The sequence below is a fragment of the Aythya fuligula genome, chromosome 1 (assembly GCF_009819795.1).
Source record: "Aythya fuligula isolate bAytFul2 chromosome 1, bAytFul2.pri, whole genome shotgun sequence".
In the NCBI taxonomy this organism is placed as follows: domain Eukaryota; kingdom Metazoa; phylum Chordata; class Aves; order Anseriformes; family Anatidae; genus Aythya; species Aythya fuligula.
This window is the reverse complement of record NC_045559.1, coordinates 81,281,929-81,307,103: the sequence shown is the minus strand read 5'-3', so window position 1 is coordinate 81,307,103 and position 25,175 is coordinate 81,281,929. Positions and strand designations below refer to the sequence as shown.

Sequence of the window (25,175 nt, the reverse complement as noted above, 5' to 3'; positions counted from 1 at the left end):
CCATAAACCCTGATGATGAATTCTACAATCTATAATGATGATATGCTCTATGAAAAGTAATACATACAGTCTTTTTTTATTGTTTTTCCCACCTTTTCAGGTGAACCTCCTCTTCCTGTACCATGGCAGAAAGAAACCAAAACCTTTCTTTTAAGAATCTTGGAAGACTAGTAAATTGTAAGATAAAAGAACATATATAATCATATAGCCATAGTATATATTTTGAATTTTAAGTACTTACTTCACATTTCTTCTGATTGGGTGTCCATGAAATTATGCAAATAAAAATGCATAAGGTAAATTAACATACATTGTTTTGAAACAAGGGTACAGAAATTTATCTGCAACTTGCTGTAAACTGAAAGCAGAGAACGAAAAATGGACAAAGTCACTGAACAATTTCAGTATCTAAACCTATGAAAATGTTGAAGGTGACTTTTTTGTTTCTCTCTTTACATACCCTACCTTTAAAAGAAAGAATTCCCATGTCCATTCTACTCTTTACTTCCACATTGTGCTATTATCCCCTCATTCACCTAAGCTTCATCAGCCTCATTTGATACATTTCAAATTGGGTAGCTCTGGATGTTTTAACAAACAAGAATTTGTCTGAGCTTGGCTGGATTCTCTCAACTGCACCCTCATCCATTACTTGTAGATGGCTGGTACTAGTCTACTGTAATCCATTGTTCCTGAACAAGTAACAACTGTTTAAAAAATAAAACACAAAACAACACCACACACACACACACACACAAACAACAACAACAAAAACAAACTTAGAGTTCAGTCTATGCGTTATTATATTCTGCTATCAAAGGAAGCACTTGCATGAAAATACAAAGGCAGGAAACACTAAAAATGTACATCCCTTGGCACCAGCTCTTTCCCTGCTGAGAACTCCATTGCATACGGCATTATGCCAATAAATAAAGACACCGTACACAGCCTTAAAGAAATAAAAAAAAAAAAAAAGCAAACTGTAGACTAAAGCAGACAACACTTTTGACTTGTAAGGAATCTTAACAATAAACTTAACACTGCTCCTAAGATTTTTATTTCAGTCATTAGCTTTTAAAACCAAATACACATCAACGCATACCAAAGGTAATAAATAGCATGCTTATATTTGAATACAGCCATGCTCATTAGCTTTCCACAAACTCTTTTTTTTTTTTTTAATTAATTAAGTAACAAGTTTATAGTAATAAAATACAGGGAAGGATACCAACTTTACAAGTCTACTGATGTTCTTATTCAAGACTGCAAAATATCAATATCAGTTCAATCCTGGCATCTTCTTCCCATCTTGCATGTCTCTGGATTGACTCTAACAGCAGCAAGTATCAAAGGTGTGGCTGGACAAAAAGCATGTTTGACAGGTTTTCTGCGAAGCCTCCCTACAAAAATCAGCTCTTAGCACAACTTTTACTTTTTAGTACATGAACAGGAGTTAGAACCATGGGAGGAGGGGAGAAAAAAAAAAAAAACAGGTTTAGCATGGCATATTTTAAGTAACACTGCTCATCGTGCTTTATGTTTGAATTCTGTTGCACCCATTAAAAAATTAACATCAAGAGTGAACGAAATGTACACATCACAACAAGCAGTCTTCATTAAATTCTTCCTTACCAGTTTTTAAACTTTGCAATATATATGAGGCATGTAAGAAAAAAAGCAGAAAATGGTGTCAGAGAAATATGTATCACTGAACTATACTTTAGGTAAACATGACACAAGCTAAAAATAAATCCCTGGAGACAATATAAATTAATTGTTGTATGCTGCCACTTGAAAAGTATGGTTTTTTTGTTTGTTTGTTTGTTTGTTTATAAAAACAAATACATTCTAAAATATAAGCCACTTGAAAAAACTGCATCTGTAACTACCAGTAACTGGTATTAACTTATTTTCATTCAGCAGCACTGTGATTAGTCCATTATAGATTACTTGATCTGGAAACAATTGCAAAATAACTACTGTCAACACTGTGCATTCCCATGACAGAGGCAGAGCCCCTGCAAAGTCTGGTTCTGCTTCAAGTTCACTTTCTGCCACAATTCAAACTAACCTTCCTGTAAGGGTGAGATGTCCTGCTTTTTCAACTGTTTCCCACAAATCTGTGTCATCTGTCCTGCCTACAGTCACAGGTACCGAATTCCATTTCTGTTCTTAGCCTTGCAAAATTCATTCTCCATGCACACAGTGCCTCCCATCATTCTTACCACTGCTAGCAACGTATAGGCAAACCTGACTTTTAATGCTCATTCCTGAAAGAGAAGGAAAAAATAAACACATGTCCACATGGAGACACAGCTATATGACCTAATTTCTCTCCTGTACTGAATGAAAATGTTCAGGAATAATAAGAGCTAATTTTACACAAAATAAAATAAAATAAATAAATAAAATAAAATAAAATAAAATAAAATAAAATAAAATAAAATAAAATAAAATAAAATAAAATAAAATAAAATAAAATAAAATAAAATAAAATAAAATAAAATAAAATAAAATAAAATAAAATAAAATAAAATAAAATAAAAGAATCCACTGACCATGAAAGTTTTGGTACTCTAATAAATTCTTTTTATTAGTTCCTAAAAATAAATAGGTACAGCCATACAGAGTTTCTCTGGAGCTGAGCAGCATGAGAGTGATGTGCAAGTAGACATGAGTAGCTGGGACAGGAACTTTAATACAGCAGCTCAAAATCAGAGTTCAAAGTGTGTTTGAATTGACCATATAGAGAGCTTCCAGCAGAATATGTTTATTATCTGAAAACAGAAAGACTGAAACTACTGCTTTAACAAATCATATTTAGTTCACAGCTGTCCAATAAGCTAGCAGATGAACACCAATACACACCACAGCTAAAAATGAGGCTTTCCCATTTCATCTCACAAATGTGAACAGTATTTAACTTCATTTTTTTCCTCTATCCTATTTTAAATTATAACTTTTTTTAAAGAAAACAATAAGTATATATTCACATATCTAAAACTAAAACATTTGGAATAAGAACATTCTCCTGAACTGATGATGAGCTCACTTGGGTTAAGTAATTAAAACTAGAAGATTTGAGTAGCTTAGTGTAGTTTCTTGAATCCTTTGTGATGTCTGTTTTGAAAACATGAGACATTTACAGAAACTCACATTGAAGTAAAAAGTCCTTCTTGAATACTTAACATTTTTGTAACTCTAAGTGTTTATTTCAGTCTCTCATTATAGACTTAAAATTGTAAGTTCAGGTTCCAATTTTTGTATCCCAGTTCATTTCTGTTATCTCAGTGGTCTTCTGAGTGTTCATGTTCCCTTTCATCTCAGCTTAGTGTTATCTGTGAGTTTACAAATGTGTTATGATCCTTCTGAAAGAGTTAATTAGCAAAATACCTACATAGAAGAGACAAGCTCAAACCAGAGAGAAGCACCCAATTGTTTTCAAAGATAGACGTGCTTTAGAACTGCTGTATGGAAGGCAGCCAAGAACCACAGCTCTCTGCAGGAGCTATGTGACAAGGAACAAGGAAAACAAGCTAAGGAAGACCAGACAATAATGCTACATCAGTAATCACTTTCCTCTGTGCCTTACTCAAAGAGCAAGAGAGTCTCACTTAGTTTTTCATAAGCAGATTTGGTTTTGTATGTCACTAAAGACTTATGTGAAAATGTTTCTCCACATCAAAAAGCTTAAAAAAAATCTACCTGTAGCAGAAAGCCACAAATCTGATATTCTAATGGATCAGAAGTAATAAAAATAAAAAAAAAAATAATAAAAAAAAAGTTTTCTTGGTGAAACAGTTTTCTTTGGTGATACCAGAGAGCACCTCCTAAGTTAATTAATGATGGGAGTAAAAATCCGAGGTTCAAGCAACCTGAGAACCAGTGATTAACAATACCTCTGGGACAAACCATTTTCCTTTCCCCATAACTAATTTATCTTTTGCCAGTGGGGTGCTCTTACATGGAGATTCAAGATTATGGCATACTATAGCTTAACTGTATTGTATTACTTAGCAACTTACATGATGGGATCATTTACAATTCTGCCTCGAGGCTTTAGAATGCATTTTGAAACAGACCCCTGTAAGTGAAATTACCATCACCTTGCAAAAAGCCAATCCCAAGGCTGTAGCCAAATGGAATTTTCTTTTCCTCAAACTACCTTAACAGGACTTTTAATAACGTGCCTGAAGACCTGATATTCCATTATCCATTTAATTGAACAAGCTATTTATATGACAAAGAACACAGACCTATGTCAAAAACTCACTTAAATCAGAGATGAACAAAATGTTAGCTGTAGAACACCCAGGTGCTTTACATGCATTTTAATAAATACACACCTCTTATACAACCAGGTAATCAAGTTATTTCTGTAACAGTCAAATAAGTTAACAAATCTGCTCTCATACTTCTGCCACCTTCCTTGTTTGATCTCATTGGATTAAACTCCACAGCCTGTAATTGTAGAGTATTTCTCAGGCCCTCCTCCCGGTACCTCACTCTGATGCAGAACAAAGAATTTTGGGGCAATAACCCTAGACAAATGAAAAACAGGCCTGCCCTGAAGAGTTACCCAAGATTACCCTAGGAGAACCCACAGTCCACACTGGTCAGGCATAGTGCCACCTTACCTCCTTACAACAGCAACTCAAACAATTAAAACCCATTATTCAATACATCCTACATGTTAAAATGTCCATCTCATTTGAAATAGCTGCTTGCCAAAAACATACCATCACAAAGCATCTCTTATACCCTTTTGGATTTCATTCCACAAGTGAGAACAATCAGGGTGCTCAGTGCTTTACAGGCATTAAAAAAAATCAGAACCCAAGAATTGGGTTCACCCCAGTGAACCTATTGGGTTCACGAGGTCACCCCAGAGCCTACTCTTCTTCAGGCTAAACCTCCACAACTCTCTCAATCTTTCTTCATAGCAGAGGTGCTCCAGCCCCTTGATCATCTGTGTAGCCCTCCTCATTCTAATAGATCAACATCTTCCTTGTGCTGGAGGCCTCAAATCTGGATACAGTACTCCAGGTGGGGCCTCAAAAGGTCAGAACAGAGAGGGACAATCACCTCTCTAGACCTGCTGGCCACCCCTCTGCTGATGCAGACCAGGATGCTGTTGACCTTCTGGACTGCAAGTGAACACTGCCAGTTCATGTCGAGCTTTTCATCCACCAGCACCCCCAAGTCCTTCTCTGCAGGGCTGCTCTCAATGAGTTCTTCTACCAGTCTGTCCTCGTGTCTGGGATTGCTCCAACCCAGGTGCAGCACCTTGCACTTGGACTTGTTGAACCCCTTTAGGTTCATGTAGGCCCACTTCTCAAGCTTGTCTAGGTCCCTTCTGTGGTACTGACTGCACCACTCAGCTTGGTGTCATCTGTGAACTTGCTGAGGGTGTACTCAATCCCACTGTCTGTATCATCAATAAAGATATTAAACAGACACACCAGGACAGACCCTTGAGGGACACCACTTGTCACCAGTCTCCACTAGGACATACATGTAGAGCCATTGACTACCACTCTCTGGGTGTGACCTTCAAGCCAACTCCTTATCCACTGAATGGCCCACCCTTCAAATCCATCTCTCTCCAATTTGGCGATCAGGATGTCATATGGGACTGTGTCAAAGGCCTTGCAGAAATCCAGGTAGATGACATTTGTCAGTCCTTCTTTGTCAACTGATGCAGTCACTTTGTCATAGAAAGCCACCAGATTCATCAGGCACGATTTACCCTTACTGAAAGCCATGCTGGCTATCTTAGATCACCTCTTTGTCTTGAATGTGCCTTGACATTGCTTCCAGGAGGAGCTTTTCCATGATCTTGCCAGGCACAGAGGTGAGACTCACCAGTCTGTAGTTCCCTGGGTCCTCCTTTCTACTCTTTTTCAAAATGGGAGTGATGTTTCCCTTTTTCCAGTCGACAGGGACCTCACCCGACTGCCAGGACTTTTCAGATATGATGGAGAGAGGCTTGGCAACTACGTCAGCCAGTTTCCTCAGGACCCTGGGATGCATGACATCAGGCCCCATAGACTTGTACTTGTTTAGTTTCATCAGGTGGTCTCAAACCTGCTCTTCACTTACAGTCAGAAGAACTTTGCTCCCCCAGCCTCCATCTGTGGGTTCAGGGAAATGAAAGACTGGGGAAGTGTGACTGGCAGCAAAGACTGAGGCAAAGAAGTTGCTGAGTACCTCAGCCTTCTCCACGTCTTCTGGTACCAGTCCACCCTTCTCGTTTATCAGAGGGGCACAACCTCCTTGGCCTTTCTTTTCTGAGCAATGTACCTATAGAATCCTTGCCTTGTTCAACCATCCCTGTTGTCTCCCCTCCCTGCCCACTTTTTTACACAAGGGGATGGAGAGTTCTTGTGCTCTAAGGAAAACATCCTTGAAGTGTTGCCAGATCTGCCCAGCTCCTTTGTCCCTAAGGATGGTGTTCCAGGGGATCTCATCTACTCAGTCTTTAAATACTTTGAAGTTTGCTCTTCAGAAGTTCCTGGTCCTGACTTTGCTCTTTGCCAGGCCATAATTCCTCGAGTTCACAAACTCAACCAGGGCGTGTTCACTGCAGCCCAGACTGCCTCCAATCTTGACCTTTTTAATGAACTCTTCCACATTGGTAAGCACGAGGTCAAGTAACGCTTCTCCTCTGGTTGGTTTGTCTAATATCTGGACCAGGAAGTTGTCCTCAGCATACTCTAGGAACCTTCTGGATTGCTTACAGCCTGCTGTCTAGTTTTCCAGAAGACATCCCGCTGGTTGAAGTCCCCCATCAGGATGAGAGCGTGCGAGCACCACACTTCTTGTAGCTGGAGCCTGAACGCCTCATCCACAGGCTCGCCTTGATCAGGTGGCCTGCAGTAGGCCCCAACTACAACCTGTCCTTTATTGGTATTGTCTTTAGCTCTCTCCCACAAGCTCTCAACCTGTCCATGGCTGTTTCTCAGAGGCAACTCTTCACAAGTAATCCCTTCCCTAATGTAGAGGGCAACAACCCCCCACCCCTTTCTTCCCTGTCTATCCCTTCTACCCCCCCCTTTCTTCCCTGTCTATCCCTTCTGAAGAGTTTGTAGCACTCTAATCCAATGCTCCGGTTATGTGATCCATCCCACATTTCCGTGATAGCAATCAGGTCATATTTGTCTAATTGCACCATGGTTTCCAATTCCTCTTGCTTGTTTCCCATGCTGCGGGTGTTGGTGTGGAGGCACTCCAGCTGGGCAATCGGTTGTATCACATTTCCAGAACCCTTCCTGACTGCATTGGGACAGTTCACAAGTATTTCCCTGCTGGTACTTAGAGTGATAGTGTTCTCAGGTATGCTTCCTTCACGCGGAGGTGCATCCCCTTTCCCCACTGCAAGTAGTTTAAAGCCCTCCTGATAAGCCCAGCCAGCTTACTGCCCAGAATACTCTTGCCCCACCTGGTCAGATGTGCCTCATCTGGCACGAGCATGCCCGGTCCCTCAAAAGTGCATCCAAGGTCATAGAACCCAAAACCTTTGGCATGAAACCAGCCTTGCAGCCAATCATTCACTCAGCACATTCGTCTCTTTCTTCCTGGGTCCCAGTCACCAACTGGGAGGACAGAGGAGAACACTACTTGTGCTCCCCCTCCTTTTTGACATAATATATGGCATAAAATCCTTTGATATTTCGGAGTTTCCTTATTACAGCATCACTTGATCCTACTTGAAAAAGTAGGAAGGGGCGGTAGTCTTTGGAACACACCAGACTTGGTAGCCTCTTTGTAACAAAAAAAACAACCTGAGTCTGACTTCTTTATTGAACAGTTCCCTACCACAGCTTTTGCTATACACTGCATTTAATTTCAAATGAGAAGTATTTCATTCAATGTTAACACCACACACTAGTAAGAAATTCAATTATGTTATCAATAACTTTATTGATCAGTTACTAGAAATTCAACTTTTTAATATGTATAAATATAAGCATCTTTCATAAAAAGTAAAAATCACATTTCCCATTCTGACAAAATCCTATCTTCTTAACAGAAATGGACATCTTTGAAAATAAAATCCTTGAATTACAGTAAGGGAGTATTTGAAATTCTGTAGCTAACACAGCTAACACTGATTATCAAAATAATGAAATTGATGTAATTTAAAGGCCTGCTTTAGACAAGGGATACTAAATATTCAATACGCAGAGAAAATAATTTCAGTAACATAATGGAAAGGGTAGAAAACTACATATTCCTGTGCACGCAAGAAAAATGTTTCAATAACTTTATCTGTCTTCTCTTTCTCTTGATGAGTGTGCATTCTTTTGCACTCCTTGATGATATGACTCACAGATTAGCATCCTGGGAATCAAGTCTATACTGATTTACCAGTGTAATACAATCATTTAGCATAATTAGCGTTTTGACACTGTTACGGACTTGGAACAGATTTGCAATGGAAATATTTGCCACATATAATATATATCCTAGTGCCCGCTGCTACATAATTGTGTAACTTAGGACACTCACTTGGTGTGCTTTCTTTTCTCGGGTCAGAGTTAAGGCGGCCACGGGAATTCTTATTTTCATAATATAAACTAGTTTAAGCAAAATAGTTAATGGTACATTAATTTCCATAGTATCAAAATTTAAAGGGGTGGAAACAGGGCCAAAAAAAAAGATCACAAAACTGCAATCATGTCAAGTGGCACAAGGAGAAACAAAATGAAAACTCGTGAGCCAAGAATCAAGCATTTCAGTCTTCCCCAGCTAGGTTTTCACTGGTGTGCTCCACCACCCAAGAGTAGAGCCCTACAAGGGAATTAACAGAACACCATTCAGAGCATGACACACATACAAAAAGTAAACCAAAGAATCATTACAAGGTGTAAACACACAGTAGTCTTACAGGAAATATATTTTATGCCTAAATCAATGCTTTTTACAAATGGCTTAAATGCTATAGCATAAAGTTTCATAGGTTCTTTATCTGATGTACTGTAATATTCTCTTATCTACTACAAACACAGATGTTACCTATATTAACATCTAACACTGCCCAATCATTGTTTAGCTCTTTGTCTTGCAACAGAAAGATCCTGAAGCTATTCCTGCCCAATACAAGTACATATTTTAAACTACTTGTGCACTTCATTAATACACTAATTATTTTTTCTCAAAAACTTACAGAACCCACAAGTGAGATTTTCCATGCAGTTAAACAGAACTATTGCTTTGATACAGAAAAATCCCACAGATTATCCTTCTTAGTTCTCCCTTATATAAACAGTTTTCCAAGGTCAATGCATCTGTGCAATATCCTCAAAAAACGACACTAGCCATTGTGTGGTATCACCTGTAATGATGATTTACACAAGAGTAAGGAAAGCTTCAGCACTTCTTTTTCTTAGCCTCACCTAACATATTATTTGCATTTTCCAATTGCAGGAAGGAGATGTTTTTCCTTCACAGACCATAATCTCCAATCACTCATCCCAAAAGGTACAACACATGTTCTTTGCCTACAGTTGTCTTCACAAGTTTTATACAAGCGTCTATACTGGGTTTACGTGGCATGGGTTAGGTAGCAGGTGGGCTGTCAGGGTGGCCTCTGTGAAAAGAGTCCAGAAGCTGCCCCTTGTTAAATAAGAGCCAGTTCCATCTGGCTCCAAAGGGACCCACCACTGGCTAGAGCCAAGTCAGTGAGAGACACTGCTTGTGCCTGTGGGACAGCACACTGAATAAAGGCAAAAAAAAAAAAATGCAGACACTAAAGTCAATGAGGAGCAGGAGGACTTGCTCCAGGCACCAGAGCAGAAGCTTCCCTGCAACTCACGGAGAGGGCCATGGTGGAGCAGGCTGTCCCCCTGCAGCCCATGGGTCCCACATGGAGCAGATCTCCACGCTGCAGCCCCCCCATGGGTGGAGGAGCCCCCGGTGGAGCAGGTGGATGTGGCCTGGAGGAGGCTGCAGCTCATGGAGAGCCCCCGCAGGAGCAGGCCCCGGGCCGGAGCTGCAGCCCGTGGAAAGGAGCCCACGCAGGAGCAGGGGGCCTGGGGGGAGCTGCTGTTCCCTGGGTGACCCATGCTGAAGCAGTCCATTCCTTAAGAACGGACCCCTGTGGTACAGACCCATATTGGGCAGCTCACGAAGAACTGCATTTTGTGGGAAGCTGTGGAGCAGCACAAAGGTATGCAACAGTTCATAGCAGGCCAAGTGTATAAGCGAAGTATTATCTTTCTGCTGGTCCCATTGCTAGGTCTGCACTCCTTGGAGCGTTCGGTGGATCCCATGACCATTTGACAAAGAAAGTGTCTGTCTGCCTGCCTTCCTTTCACTGAGCTCACTATGTCAGAAATGCAATGAAAGGCAGGCAGTACTACATTGTCCACTCACTTGTTAGCCAAGGCTAAATCCCTGAAGAAGAAAGTACAAAAACACAAAGCAATAGCTCTGCAGCTCATCCTACAGCTGCCATAGGACAGCTAACATAAGGGTAACAGTAGGTCCTTTAAAGATAAGATTATTTTTCCAAGTCTGTTTATAAATGTACACTTGTACAAAAGGACAAAGCTTATATGGATTAATGAAAGTGGACCATAGACTTTGTATCAGTAGCAATCCAGCATCTTCCCTGCTTCCTTTCCCTCCAAATGGCAGAAACAGGTAAGAAAAGTTATGGAAAAACAATGTTTGCAGATAATTAGTAGAATTACTGACCTCCTCCGCTACACTTGATTTGGTATCTAAAGTAGCACTCGGAGGCAACTGCACCAGCAATCACTTTACTCTGAATTCACTCAGAATTTGTGGCAAGAACAGGTTACAACAAGGTTTCATAAGGGCTTAATGTTGGCCCAACGTATGTCCCTTCAATATTAACTTAAACTTCACTAAAGATTGCTTTGTCTGATTCTGAGTATCCATCACCAGAGATCTTTCTTACTTGAGGCAATTGGATGTATGCCAATGGAAAGGTCCCCAAGCAAACCTGGAGAGATGAAGAAAACCAAAGTGAATCTTGTTGCCTTGTGGACTCACTTCATATCACAAACATAATTTCCTCAAGAGGACAGAAAAGACTTGAGGAAAAAACAGAAAACAAACAAACAAAACAACTTTACATCAAATCCCATCTGCTTCTGAACAAAAGGAGTAAGTCTAAACATTGGTATCTAGATTATAACACACTAATTTCGTCCAGGAATTAATTTAAATATTGGCAATAGAAAAATATTAAGAAAACTCACAGAAACCAAAGGGAAAGCAGAAATTAAGGGAAAAAGCAAACCCTTGTGTGCCAAGTTAAATCAGAACTACTGGTCCCCTTTGTAGTTAGGTCCCTTATCACCACCAAGACACCCGATGACATACATGTTTACAACAGCAAGAACTGATTAAACAAGACTTCTGCTGAGGTTTCCTGTACTAGTCCCACTTTCTGACTGGTCCCACCTCTGCTTGTAGTACGATAGACCACTGCTGTAATGAAAAATTACAAAAAAAACAAACAACACAAAGTACCTCGCTTTCTACAATTCATACTGGTACTATCATGGCTGTAACAGCACCACAACAATGGTAGAAGAGTGCTGCAGAAATAGCAAACTGGCCAGCCTGAGTCCAGGACTTCCATTAGTAACATGAAGAGAAGTTACAGAACAGTACCGTCTCCAATGTTTAAAACCTCATAAAAATTATTGCAACTGCATACAAGAAGTATAGACTGATTATTTATAAATCTCCGTAAAACCTGGTCAACAGAAACTTTTCCATTGTAACATAGCTGCTGTTGTTTTTAAATGAATGTTTTCCCTCAACCTGCATTACTTTATCATGTATGATTCTGAAGTATTATTTCCAAAGACTAGATGTCACAAAAAGTATTCAAGCATATCTATAAGAAAATAGTTGATTTCTAAATGTTTTTAGATTTCTAATATAAGGCATTTTTGAAAGTAAAAAAAAAATCTGATTTTGTGAATAGTGTTTTCAAAACTGACTACTGCCCTTTTCAGAATAGTGAACATGGACATGATTAGTTGCCTTCACCTTCATATATTTGTACATTCAAGTTTAAGAATTAATTTATCTCACATTAACCATTGCACCCAATGTCTTGTTGATTTCACAGTTCACACAGTCTATTTACTATAGCTTCTCTAGCACATGGGCACCTCTTATCATACACATCAGTTATACATACCTTCCATAAAGTAAAGTAATACTATATGAAAATAAAGCTCACCCCAACATTATGATTGTATGTCAAGCACATGCAGTTAATTCTCTAGAGACAAAATAGACTTTAGCAACTGAATTAATCCTGTTGAATTCAAATCTGGCTTAGCAAAAATTAAAATTAATTTTAAAAAGAATGAAATAATCCACAATTCCCACAGTTCCACTACATAGACATTAGCTGATTAGTCAAACTCATGCCACATGCAGTAGTAGACTATCATCTACATCTTAAAGGACAAACTTTATTCACTACTGAATCAAGCCTGCTATGAATGCAGCATGATCTGCAGCAAAGTCAGAGATGGTCTGAAGGGAGTCCTTTGAGCCATGTAATCCAGCGCCAGGTAGCAGTCCTAGCCACATCAGAGGTACACTGCTTGGTTTGATGTAAGCCAGGTCTCTACAGTAAAATTAAGAAAGAAAAATAAAATTTTTCCAATAAAAATATTAGAGGAAAGAGCTCTTGGTGTGGATCAAAGTAAATGTTGGTAACAAACACAAAGAAACATGAATCTTCTGACAAAGCAGAACTGGTGAGAAGACAATTCACAGGCACATGCAACAGAAAAGTTCATTCATGCCCTCCAATAGTTACTACAGGACTCACGTAGGTACAGGTTATTACAACAAATGATGACGAAAGGAATGGATAAACTCTGGGTCCCTCAAAAACTTGCATCTTTCATCTGGTTGCATATACATGTGGGGAACTCTACTCAACAGCCAGGCAACCTGTACAACCCATTGTTCCCAGCAGGAGGCCAAGAGACAGGGCTGCATAACTAACCCTCATGTCCTCAAACATGAGGGTTAGCAAAACACAAAAGAAAACACAGAACTTCCTCTTCTAGAAAGCTCACTGATTGGTAGGTATTTATCTCCTCATAACCATTGGTATATCACAACACTCAGTCCTCTGAAATAAAGCGTATGTGCCTTTCAGTTCCTCAAATCATGTACCACAGGCAAGCAAAGTCTGTTTGCTTTTTTAATGAATGCCTTGGACTATTGCCATTAGGTAAGTACCAACTTTGGCTGTCACTGGCAGTTTCAAGTTCGCTGTAGCAATATTTTGTACCTGAAGCACTGGATGAGTTCCTTTAATTAATTGGAATAAAGGCTACATTACTAACCACTTGAAGATCTTTGAAACAGTAACAGGGCTGTGTAGTAATTCAAGCAGAAAGCCTGACAGCTATCTTCTACTGACTTCAGAGAAACACGGATCAAAGAATTTAACCAGTCAGTGCATCTTAAGAGTCAAGGAGAGGGATATCTTAGCAACTCCAAAGAGGACAAGTGCCTGAAGAAAAATCTATAAAACAGAGGAAAGAAATACTATTTACTAAAGCAGGAAGAAAGGTGAAGATTCCCACATGTAGCAACATTTCCCTTTAGTTGAAGTTCTTAAAAAAAGCAGTTTAGAAAAAACATCCGGATATCTAAATGACTTGAACTAGTTTTGTTTCCCCTGGTATGGTTTAATGTAAAAATAAGAGGGAGGAACAAACAGATTACACACACCAAAACGGAATACATAGTTCTTACACAGAATGAACTTCTTCAGCTCTTCAAAGAGGAATTGATGAATAAAAGAACACGAAGAAGTGGAGACGAAAACTACATAGAGAAAACTAGGAAACTAGCTGGGAGAACCATGTTACAATGAGGCTGTAATAGGACTTTTGCTTACAAAAGAGAAAGCAAGGCATAATAAATATTGCCTGGAGATACCTGGCAACTGGTAGAGTAAGAAAAGGAAAGCCTAAGAGCAAGAAAGTGAAAGAAGCTAGTGAAGGTGATAAGGGAAAACTTACTGCCTTAAAAAACAATGTCCTGAGATATTATTTTTTTTAAAGAAAAAATAAAGACTTAAAAGGGGACAATTTCTATAAGAACTCTCAGGAGATATTCTGTGGTGACCATCCCATCAAGAAAGGGTGGAACAATAAGGAACGTGGAAAACTGAAAGCCACACAGATGAAGTGCCGTTGGTGGGGAAACTTAAGAATCTGTTCTTATTTCCTCCTCCTGGTTCTCCTCAGAAGATCCCTTCTCCTTCAGAGTCCTTTTCACTTTGCCTTCTATATTTGGAATAAGAAAATTCTCCCAAACAACTCCTATTCACAATGAAGTCTCTTCCTCTCTTTCACATCTCTGTGGAACACTGGTCCTAGCAATTATTTTTACCATGTCTTTCTTATCCTAATCTATGACCACAATCACCTAAATTCTGAGAGGGTTGTCACATACTGGAACAGGCTCCCCAAGGACGTAGTCACTTGCCTGTCGGAGTTTAAGATGCGTCTGGACTGCGTACTTAGCCATATGCTCAGAATTTTTGGGTAGACCTGTGTGGAGCCAGGAGTTGGACTTGATGACCCTTATGGATCCCTTGAAACTCAGGATATTCTACGATTCTATGATTCTAAATACTGTCCTTTTCCTTCCCCGTTACCCATCTAAAACAGGAAGAGCTTCACAGTATAAGATCCAGCCTTTCTTTCAACTCAAGTGGTTCTGAGGGGAATAAGTGGCAAATTTTTCCAGAACTGCAATTCTTCCCCTTTGCCTTTCATCTTTTACAATACCAAATAGCTAGGCAATAGGTATCTATGCAATTTATATGCTCCCTCTAGCTGCCTCTGTTGCTATCAAGCATCACAAGTGCTATGAAATGCAGGATTGTCACCTATTCTGTCACATTCTGCACTGCTGGGAAACAGATCAGCAAGAGACTTTTTAGGACTCAGAGACACCATTACCTGCCAAAACTTTGTACAGCAGCTCTGCACAGAATACCAAGTATTCTGCTGTAAGAAAGAGAATCACTTTAAGCTATTTATATTTGGAAAATTTCTTTTACAGGCATTTAAGCCAACCATTTAGTTTTACTTTACAAGAAGACAAGCTCTGGACAGCTTATTAGTACAGGTCTTTTCTATTATCAGTGCCATTATTCCATTTCAGTGACAGTATTTTCCCCATGTGTGTATAAATATATATAAACAATAGTCTGTATACTATCCTCAAATTAATGAGGAAACTATGCTATACATTCTTAGGATGTTGCCTTTGATCCTTCATAATCTCAGATGCACTTTCTTCAAACAAAGCAAGGCAACAACCTTCATTCACATAAGGCTGGATTCTTAACATGCAATCCAAAGCTGATTTGGGGATAAGTACACATCTGAGAAATCATAGTATGATGATTCAAAACAAAGCTGAACACTGTGTGAAGAACCACCTCCCACTGAACTGCAACTGGATAAAAAAATGGATTAAAAAAAACAATAGACATAGAGAAAAGAAAACAAGCTTTCAGAAACATTTGTGCATTATTAAACCTATAGTAATGAGAAAACCCAAACAGAAAGTCTCCTTGCCTATGCTCAACATGCATTCTGAGTACAGCTGCTATCGCCATAGAAAACACTGCTCATCATCATACTGCCATAAGCCCCATTCACTACCAAATTGCAAAAGACTAGGAACTTGGATTAGTAATAGTAGAGTATACAAGGCTGTCCCTCAGTCTTTGTCCCTCTGTAGATATATTCATTTAGAAATTCATGATGATTATGTAGAAGTTATACAGAGCAGTACAATCCCTGAAAACAGATAAAAGCAAAGGGGGCAGGAGACCTGCATGGACGAGCAAGCAGTTCCTGGCAAAACTCAAACAGAAGAAGGAAGTATATGGAATGTGGAAAAAGGGACAGGTCACATGGGAGGAATATAGGAATGTCATCAGAACATGCAGGGATGCAATAAGGAAGGCTACTGCCCAATTTGATTTAAATCTAGGAAGGTATATCAAGGACAACATGAAGGGCTTCTTCAAACTCATCAGTAGCAAAAGGAAGACTAGGGAAAATGTGTGTCCACTGCTGAATGGGGTAGGTGCCCTTGTGACAAAGGATACAGAGAAGGAAGAGTTACCGAATGCCTTCTTTGCTTCAGTCTTCACTGCTAAGACCAGCCCTCACGAATCCCAGACCCTAGAGGAAAGAGAGAAAACCTGGAGAAAGGAAACCTTTCCCTCGGTCAAGGAGGATCAGGTTAGAGATCATTTAGGCAAATTTGAAACCCACAAATCCATGGGCCCAGATGGGATGCACCATGAGTGCTGAGAGAGATGGAGGACATTACTGCTAGGACACTCTATGTCATCTTTGAAAGGTCATGGAGAACAGGAGAGGTGCCTGAGGACTGGAAGGAAGACAAGCGTCACTCCAGTCTTCAAAAATGTCAAGAAGGAGATCCCAGGAAACTGTAGGCCAGTCAGCCTCACCTCCACCTCTAGAAAGGTGATGGAACAACTCATTCTGGAGGTCATCTCCAAGCACGTGGAGGAGAAGAAGGTTATCAGACTTAGCCAGCATGGATTCACCAAGGCAAAATCAAGCTTAACCAATCTGATAGCCTTCTGTGATGGAATGACTGGTTGGGTAGATGGGGGGAGAGCAATGGATGTTGTCAACCTTGAGTTCAGCAAGGCTTCTGACACTGTCTCCCACAACATCCTCACAGGTGAGCTCAGGAAGCATGGGATAGAGGAGTGAACAGTGAGATTGAGAACTGGCTGGATGGCAGAGCTCAGAGGGTTGTGATCAGTGGCATGGAGTCTAGTTGGAGGCCTGTGGCTAGCAGCGTCCCCCAGGGGTCAGTACTGGGTCCAGTACTATTCAACTTACTCGTTTATGACCTGGATGAAGGGACAGCCTGCATCTGAATATGAGGCAATATCTAGTAAAATATATTTTTTACTGTGGGTGTGACAGAGCACTGGAACAGGTTGCCCAGAGATGTTGTGGAGTCTCCTTCTCTGAAGATATTCAAAATTCACCTGCTCGTAATCCTGTGCAATGTGCTCTATGTGATCCTGCTTAAGCAAGGGGGCTGGACTAGATGATCTCCAGAGGTCCCTCCTAGCCTCAACCATTCTGTGATTCTATGAAGAGTCTACCAATCAGAAAATACTTACCTAGCTTTGTCACATTATTTTTACCAAATCCTTCCCACCAGTCTCCTAAATTCAGGATTCCTTCAGTTTCAAGCACTTCCTCCCTCAGTCCTTCAGTTCAAATGACTTTAATTAGGAGTGAACCTGAATGACACCACAAGGTCCACAAAGACCTACACTTTCTATGATTTGAGTCGATCAGCAGCTTTCTAGCACAGAGTTACAAGCTCTAAAGCCCTTTCAAACCCGCTGGGTGTGGTATTTCAGCTTTTCTTCCGTTCCTCTCTTTTCAGCACCACCTCATCCTTCCTTTTCAGTCCTTCCTCCCCATGGACAGCTGCAGACATCCTCTCCCTTAGCCTACTGACTTCTTACTTAGTACCCCTTGGGTTTCTTCTCCAGTCTAGTTCTGTCTTCTCCTCAGACACACCACATAAGGATAACACCACTCTCAAGGTCCTATGACTGCATGAGGTTCACGGAAGCCATCATATCCTTTTCATGAGAATATACAGAACAGTCCAAGCAATCACAAATCAGTAAAGACTGTCCACGGCAAAGACAATTCAATTTTAACACCAGTATAGAAACTAAAGCTCAGTTCACAGCTGATTCTAGAGACACGCAGTAACTTGGCCTCAGAAATACAATCAGCTTTTCACTAGTTAATGTGATGTGCTTCCTTTTTTTACAACAGGGATCATGGAAATAAACGCTCCAGCTATTAGTCACTTCCACCTTCAGAAATATCAGGCATTAGAGTAGCACAACGGCGTTTGTATTGTAATGGAGAACTCTGGCAGCAAAAGGAAAAACCTTCAAAAGAACTTAAAAACTTTCCTGTTGTACATTTTGAAATAAAGATCAATGCAAACTTAGGGCTACAAAGATGGTGAAGGGCCTAGACAGGAAGACATATGGGGAGCAGCTGACATCACTGGGCCTGTTCAGCCTGGAAAAGAGGAGGCTGAGGGGGGACCTCATCGCAGCCTACAGCTTCCTCACAATGGGGAGTGAAGGGGCAGGCGCTGATCTATTCTCTTTAGTGACCAGTGATAGGACCCACAGGAATGGTGTCAAGCTGCTGTAGGGGAGGTTCAGGCTGGATATTATGAAGATGTTCTTCACTGAGAGGGTTGTCGTGCACTGAAACAGGCTCCCCAGGGACATAGTCACGGCACCAAGACTGTCGGAGTGTAAGAAGCATTTGGACTGTGCTCTTAGTCATATGGTCTGAATTTTTGAGTAGACCTGTGTGGTGCCAAAAGTTGGACTCGATGATCCTTATGGGTCCCTTCCAACTCGGGATATTCTATGATTCAAACTTCAAATCTTTTAAAATGATGTTATCACTTCAGTGCTATCACAAAATCATATTCATATCACTGCAAAGAAACACTACGCTCAATGAATACCTTTGTCCATTTAAGTATTTATTGGAGCATATGCTTACAATTTAATCTGCCTCATCTCCTTGGAGCTATCCCTAGAATATGCTTACCTGTTTTATATTCTCAATCTTAAAAGCTCTTCAACAATACGATTTTTTACCCCACCTCAACAGGCAGTTTAACAGCCATGAAAATGCAGTTCTTTGCCTCCTGGGGATGCCATATTTCCTAACTATCCTTTCTTCTGTATGAAGCATAGAGGTTAGATGCATCCTGGTTAACTCTGCAGTCAGGGTCTGCCCGATGACCATGCCCTATGCTGCCAACTCTATCCCTCAAGGTTTATTTTGGACAGCAAGGACTGGAGGAGCTTGGAATAATGGAAGAAGCAGTTTAATAGAGCATGAAGAAGTGTTTTTGAAAGCAGGCTGAGATGAAAAGTGAGAAAGGGGTTAAAAGCCACTTTAAGAACAATGCCTTCAAATGTAGCAATAGATAACTAATAGACAACTCAAGAAATACATCGTGACTTTCTCACAAACACCTGTGCAGTGAGGAAAGCATCTAACTTCTTTAACAGAGAACAGTCTCCTGCCTCATTACAAACACAGGACAGAAAGCATGTTGTTGAATCACAGGAAGTAAGCCATGCAAATGAGGTGATGATTTTTGTGGTTTTTTGTTTGTTTGTTTGTTTGTTTGTTTTTCCCAGGAAACATAGCATTTATATCCAGCACTGAAAGATTCACCTGAGATAGACTACAAAAAGCAGCAGAAACAGTTTCTGAAAGACAGTTTTAAGAAACTTGGAGAGATGGAGAGGTAGGACAGAATGGATGAGTGACAGTTCTTTCATCTCCAATAGAGCATCTTGTTACACATGAGCAAAAGTACGGAGAATTTTACAACTTCCCAGTGAGTATTTGTATTCACAATGAAATTCTAGCATGCATTATGGTAAGGAAAGACAAGGCAGTCCATCGGCACTTCCCTACTTTATCACAATTGCACCGCTACACAGAGTGGAAATGGCAAAGACCCATCTCTGATGTACTCACATTCTCTGGGTATCAAGAAGCTGGCCCTGCCAGGACTGATTCTGCCCTAATATCCGTAACAACCACACCACTAACGGGAAAGTTCTCTCCTGATCCTGACATATTTATTCCATTTTCTAGAGTCAAAGAAGGCAGCCCTCAGACAAAAAATTTTCCCTGATCATACACTGTCTTTTCCCAATCTTGGCAGCATGATGTACTGTCATCACACTTCCTACATGAACTCTGAAAGAACAGGACTTAACCATCTCCCAAAGGTATCTTTAAGTGATGGCAAGCTAAGAAGCCATTTTGTACATTGGGAATCACCAAAGGAAAGCGAATTTTCAAAAAGAAAGATTCTTTAACCCCATTACACATACACCTTTCCAGCATAAGCCTTCAGCATAGTGAGGAAAATGTTTAACTTTTTTAAATTCCCTTATTAAGTTTCTTAGCAACATATCATCATCCTAAAACCTTTTTCTGTTTCTCCTCATGGAGAAGCCAATGAGGAGAGTGGCTATTCTGGACCTCATTCTTACCAACAAGGAGGGGCTGGTGAGGAATGTGAAACTCAAGGGCAGCCTTGGCTGCAGTGACCAAGAAATGGTGTGGTTTAGGATCATGAGAGCAGCAAGGAGGGAGTACAGCAAACTTGCTACCCTGGACTTTGGGAGAGCAGACTTTGGTCTCTTCAGTGATCTGCTTGGTAGAGTACCATGGGACAAAGCCCTGGAGGGAAGACGGACTCAGAAATCTGGTTAATATTCAAGAATCACTGTTTGTCATATTTGAGAAGTCTGCAGATGACACCAAGCTGCATGGTGTGGTCTACATGCTGGAGAGAATGGATATCAACCTGAGGGACCTGGACAGGCTTGAGGGGTGGGCCTGTAAGAACCTCATGAGGTTCAACAAGACCAACTGCAAGGTCCTGCACCAAGGTCAGGGCTATCCAAAGCACAAAAACAGGCTGGGAGGAGAATGGATTGAAAGCAGCACTGATAAGAAGGACTGGGGGGTGTTGGTTGACGACAAGCTCAACATGAGCCAGCAACGTATGCTTACAGCCCAGGAAGCCAACTGTATCCTGAGCTGCATCAAAAGAAGCATGGCCAGCAGGTTGAGGAAGGTGAATCTCCCCCTCTAGTCTGCTCTCAGGAGACCCTACCTGGAGTAATGCATTCAGCTCTGGGGACCCCAGCACAAGAAGGATGTGGATCTATTAGAGTGAGTCCAGAGGAGGGACACGAGGATGATCAAAGGGCTGCAATACCTCTCCTGTGAAGACAGGCTGAGGGAGCTGGAGTTGTTCAATGTGGAGAAAAGGCTCTGGGAAGACCTTATAGCAGCCTTCCAATACCTAAAGGGGGCCTACAAGAAGGCAGGAGAGGGATTTTATCAGGGAGTATTTTGATAGAACATGGAGGCTTTGAAGACAAGGCTTTGAACTAAAAGCAGATAGATTTTGATTAGATCTAAGGAAGAAATTCTTTACTGTGAGGCTGATGAGGCACTGGAACAGGTTGCCAAGAGAAGCTGTGGATGTCCCATCCCTGGAAGTGTCCAAGACCAGGTTGGATAAGGCTTTGAGCAACCTGGTCTGGTGGGAGGTGTGGCATGGGGGGGCGGGTGTCAATTTAGATGATCTTTAATGTCCTTTCCAACCCAAAGCATTCTATGATTCTTTATCTTTGGTACTTACAAATATTGCCATAGTTTCACATACAAATACCACCTTCCTTCCCAGACCTAACAGCTGCTTAATATTAAAATCAGAAACTCATGTTGGAGCAAACCTGAGGAGGTCATCTAGTCCAAATGATGCTCAGCACATGGTCAGCTATAAGTCAGAACAGGGCTTTATCCACTCAGGTCTTAAGAGCCTGTGAGGACAGACATTGCATAACTTGTTCTAACACTTGACTGTCTTCACACTGGAAAAGTTTTTTGTTATATCTGGCTTGTACGACTTGTTTCAACGTGTTTGTTGTCTCATCATACCATCATGCACCACTGAGAAGAGTGTAGTTCTGTCTTCTTGTTAAATACTCTCTCTTAAGTACTAGAAGGATACTATTAGGTCTCATCAAAGCCTTCTCTTCTCAAGGCTGAACAAGCCTATTTCTCAGTCTCAGGCCCTCATACTGTATTAGGGCCCTGAGCGCATGAAAGGCCTTTAAATACCTTAATCAGCCTTACCTAGTGCCTCCACAACCGCTATGCCAAACGGCCTATAGGATCCATTTCAGCTCAGCCCTGGGTCTTCAGTACCGGCCTGAGCTATGTTGTAGGTGTGTCTGTATCCAGCTTTGTCACAGCTGTGCCTTTGTCTGGCCACTCACTTGAGCCACACTCTGACACACAGACTGACTTCCTAGCTTGACCTCAGACCTGCTGCATCACTTTGGACCTGACCCATGATAACTGGACTGTGTCTGACCCTGGTTACCATCAATTAGCCTTAACCTGACCTGCAAATTCACTTCCCAAGTTGACCTTGGACCTACCTCATTACCACAGTCATGCCTGGTAATCTAGACTCTTGCTTGGCAGTGTCTGCCATCCCATCCCCAACGTCTGTCTCACTAAGTACCATGGACTGGAAATATGCATCTCTAATTGATATTTTCTGGTGAAATAATCATGGTATCTAAGATAACACTGACATTCACAATTAACCCTCCACCCTCCTCAAGAAATATTAATAGGATTGCTTGCACCTCTGAGCTTTGTCTGAATAATGCAAGTGATGCCACCTTAGTTATATTCTGACCCCAAAGTCTTCTCATGCAATTTTATTAATTAGAATTATTCAGTTTTAAAGAAAATACAGGTGCCCCAAACCAAATTTGCGACAAGTTCTCCAGCCCCTTTTTTTAGAAAAAAGGCCTTGTCTGCAGGATTTGCAACATGAACAGCACAGGTCTAAAAATAAAGAAGGAAAGGAAAAGATCTGGAGGCAGAAGCTATATTAGCTTCATCAGTTTTCATTTCAGAAGCTCAGTAAAATGTAAAATGGAAACGAATGGCACAGAAGCATAAAAAGTGATTTCCTTGATGTTATCAGCCACACACATACCACACTGATAAATTATCTTTTGAAATAATTTTAAATATTTTAAGTTCTAAGTTTGGCTCATATTCTATGCTGATATAAGTCATATTAATTCATTTCTTCAGTAATTATTATCCTTTAAAACTACCTGTAGCACCTGCTACTAAAAATAGTAGAACTGGCTACAGTAATATGCCAAATGTTTGCATCTACACGGTGAAGGTAAAGTTTAAGTCCATCTGGGAATTACAGCAAAAACAAGCTGCACAATTTGACTTCCATGGTTCTTCTGGAGAATACCTAACTTTTTCCAGTCAAATCCCAAGTGACCCACCAAAAGTCTTAAAATAAGTTCAGTGCAGTCAGGCAAGAAATTCGGATGTTCACATTCCCAGCCCTGTTGTTCAAACCATAAAAACTATACAGTGTAAAAGCAGAACAAGACTTGATAGTAGCACTAAGTAAGGAAATACAGCTTTATTTACCCTTGCACTCTAGTTTTTCCCCAACACAGCATCTCCACACCACAGGTCCTCCTCCCTGCCCATCTGAAATCTCCTGATCTGAAGGCCTTTTCAAGAGAGGCAGAGGTCACGGAGCTCCCACCCCACACCAGAAGCAGGGTGACAGGTAAACACCCAAAGATTCATCGAGAAAAGTTTCCAAAAGCTTGAACAGGAAAAGACAAAGCCCAGAGCCAAGTTCTGCGTACAAAGGGGGGAGGCAGGAAGCACCTCAGTGGCAGCTTCTGAGAGCTGTCAGCTCCTCCAGCAGCCACCGCTTTCTCCCTGAACTGCCTTGGGGCTTCCCTCCGGCGCTACCTCACCTCTGGGGCAATCTCACCTCTGCTCTGCCTCCTGCGGGGACTTCTCCCCGCTCCCACCCACCCAAGGCTCAGCTCGGGTCGGCATCTTCACATCGTGCTGCAGCCCTAGGGGCTGTACAAGGGGAGAAGGAAGGCAGGCTCCCCTCCTCGTTCAGGGCAGCACTGCCGTAGGCATATTTCCCCTGGTGGCAGGGAGCACTCTCTGGCTGAAGGCATCTGCTCCGCTGGAAGATGGGCACTACAAGTTGCCTGGCTCGGATCAGGAGCGCGTACACAGGAGCCACTGGGCTCGCCTTGTCCCTCTCCATTAACTTTCCAGCTTCCGCAGAAGAAATCACACAGGCGCCGGGCGGTGGGACGGTGTCGCTGCTTTCAGCTCCCATCTCCCTGCCCCTGCCACCCACCCTCACCCTCCCGCGGGGTCCCTGCCGCTCCCCAGCGCCTCTACCCGCCAGGCCGCAACTCCGGCACCACGCAGCACCCCCCGCCACCGGCTTCTCCCCCTCCGCCCCGCTGCTTCCCCTCCCCGAGGCCGGGAAGCGCCCGCAACTTTTCCCTCGGGCTCCCTGCACCCCGCGCCGCCGGGGCTCACCCGCACGTCCCCGGACCGCGCTGGGCTGGGCCGGGCCGGGCCGGATAGGGCCGAGTCCTAAGGGAGCTGCAGAGGCACGGCAGGACACGGCTCCAGCTCCTGCCAGCGGAAACGGGAGGAGGGGCTGGGACCGGCCCTACAGAGCGGGGAGGAGCTGGGGGCGCTGCCCAGGGGCCGGCTCCAGCCCCGCCGAGGGGAGGGAGCTGCACCGGCCCCGGCCCCCAGCGGGGCTCGCGCCAGCAGCGCCGCGCATCCGGAGCCGACCCGGCTGAATTCGGAGCGGGGCTGCGGCCATCCCGCACCGCGTCCCCTTTTGGGGAGCTCTGCCTGGAACCTGCTCACCCGTGGCCCGAGGTGTCCGCCACGGGACCCCTGGGGCATCCCCAAAATGGGTGCCAGGGGCTTCTGGACCCTCACAGACTTAGGGGACTGCAATCGAAGGCTGCGGGGAGCACCTTCCGTCTCCCGGCCTCAGCTGCCTCTGCTGTCCTGCGGGGCCTGCAGTTGAGCATCTACTGCGCTCTGCAGGGCAGGGGTAGTAACCATGCTAAGCTGTGAACAGTTCAGCTGCTAGCTGCTCCAAGCCTGTGTCAGGCAGTATTGCTGCGACTTCCAGCACAGAGGATAAGCTGTTGAAAGGTACTATATTTTGTAGTGTCTGTATCACAGAATCACAGAATTTCTAGGTTGGAAGAGACCTCAAGATCATCGAGTCCAACCTCTGACCTAACGCTAGCAGTCCCCACTAAACCATATCCCTAAGCTCTACATCTAAACGTCTTTTAAAGACTTCCAGGGATGGTGACTCCACCACTTCCCTGGGCAGCCTGTTCCAATGCCTAACAACCCTTTCAGTAAAGAAGTTCTTCCTAACATCCAACCTAAAACTCCCATGGCACAACTTTAGCCCATTCTCCCTTGTCCTGTCACCAGATACGTGGGAGAACAGACCAACCCCCACCTCGCTACAGCCTCCTTTAAGGTACCTGTAGAGAGCGATAAGGTCGCCCCTGAGCCTCCTCTTCTCCAGGCTGAACAAGCCCAGCTCCCTCAGCCGTTCCTCGTAGGACTTGT

The 25,175-nt window shown here is 42.3% G+C and overlaps 1 protein-coding gene across 1 annotated transcript in view; it reads right to left on the bottom strand.

Annotated features, from left to right (window-relative positions):
* The window catches only part of TSPAN9 (tetraspanin 9), a 171,517-nt gene extending 147,343 nt beyond the window's left edge, over positions 1-24,174 (bottom strand). The window contains exon 1 of the mRNA XM_032186031.1: positions 24,102-24,174. The gene's annotated coding sequence lies outside the window, so the exon portion shown is untranslated. The remainder of the gene's footprint in view (positions 1-24,101) is intronic.
* Between the last annotated feature and the right edge of the window lie 1,001 nt (positions 24,175-25,175).